At 32.8% G+C, this 1593-nt stretch overlaps 1 long non-coding RNA gene across 1 annotated transcript; it reads left to right on the top strand.

Moving 5' to 3' along the window:
* The first annotated feature begins 416 nt into the window (after window positions 1-416).
* Window positions 417-1310, top strand: LOC134209734 (uncharacterized). The gene is made up of 3 exons (XR_009978776.1): window positions 417-538; window positions 999-1111; window positions 1187-1310. It is a non-coding gene; the product is annotated as an uncharacterized LOC134209734 (long non-coding RNA).
* The last annotated feature ends 283 nt before the right edge of the window (window positions 1311-1593 follow it).

The raw sequence follows: 1593 nt of genomic DNA, 5'->3' as shown, positions 1-1593 counted from the left end.
TTGTACGTACATTAAAATCACAATATATTTAAATGTTTCCGATATATTCTATTATATTTTTATTGTTCGCTTATGTTTAGTATTGCTCATCCAAAAACTAAACAGTTTTTAAAAGTATTCGGTTTGGATGATCTGGAAATCCGTCTAATGTTATTGAATTAATATAATTTTGGAATATTTCATGGATTTATTATATTGATGAAATAACAATTGAAAACAATAAAATTACAATAGCTTTGTTTGTTAAATAAATAAAAATGTTATACCGGTTCTCAAGTATATATTTTCATATTGCAGGTCTTGCTGCTGGTCTAGAAATGTTTTGCAATAAAAATTTGATTTCAAAAAATGAAAGGGAACAAAAACTTTTGCTTATAATTTTACTCGGAGAATGGCTGGATTCATTTGACCGTGTACAGTTTTGTTTATAATTAGTGAAGAGATGAAAATAATGAAACTGTATGGTGCAGAAAGTGTTTTTTTCATTGCAGTTTCTGCTGCTGGGAAAGCGGTAGATCACTATGGCTTCTGTACCGTGGTGAGTATCTAAAGTGTTGAAGCGCGTTAGAGCATCATTACTGGGCGCAAGTATTTTGATCACTCTCACTGTACTGTCATTTTAGATTAGTCACTCTTTTTCGCATCGGTCACTATTTTCGGTATTTTCGGTTATCATTTCGGTGGCTGCATTCCGTATCGGTGACGTTCGACGTTTGATAGTTCATCAAATAGTAGCGCTGTTATTTGGTCAATTTGGTCACCTGTCAGCTGCGCTACTGTTTTAGCAGCGCATTTAGTAGCGACCGGTAAAGTGTCAAGTAATGATACTGCGCTGACAAACGGCTTATACTCACCACCGGTAATCGTAATCTTATACTACAAAAGTTCAATGTACATAATGAACGCAGTGGTTCATCCCGAACAAAAAATAAATGAAAATTTTATCATCGTAGTACCTGATAACATGCCTGGTAACATGTATCCTTGTTCCTTTACAGAAATGAAGCTTATGATAAATAAAATACTGCTGCTTACTGGTCCCTGATTGAAGATCGTTCAGTGGCTACCATTGGCCAATCTCACCAACGGGATATAATAAGAACTGACGCAGGTATTTTTTTCTTTTCTTCTCGACGTATTTTTTCTAATAAAACTGACATTCTTTTATAATTTACATTTTTCACAGGTTTATATCTATTCGGAACAAAGTTAGTACACTTTTCAAACCGATGTTGGATTTTTCTCCAGATACAGGCAATCCACTTAACTTTGGAAGTAGTGCGCTGGATTCGTCTAAAGATATGCTAAACAACCGGAGGAAAATAAAATGATATGTAAAACAATTAATTGTATTGTATTTTTATTGTAATATTGGAGTATAATGTATTCTAAATCCTGTTGTATTTCTATTGTAAAACAATAGAAACAGTAATTGAAAACATTTAAAACACAATGTTTTCTATTGTTTTGTCGCTCGAAATCATCCCATTGAAGAACCGTAAAATCAATTGTTTTGCTCCGAATTTTGTATGGAAAATTTTCGATTTTTTATTGTAAAGATACATAACAACCCCCTTTTAATTGTAAAAGTCC

The sequence above is a fragment of the Armigeres subalbatus genome, chromosome 1 (assembly GCF_024139115.2).
Source record: "Armigeres subalbatus isolate Guangzhou_Male chromosome 1, GZ_Asu_2, whole genome shotgun sequence".
Classification (NCBI taxonomy): domain Eukaryota; kingdom Metazoa; phylum Arthropoda; class Insecta; order Diptera; family Culicidae; genus Armigeres; species Armigeres subalbatus.
This window is presented reverse-complemented; position numbering and strand designations above follow the sequence as displayed.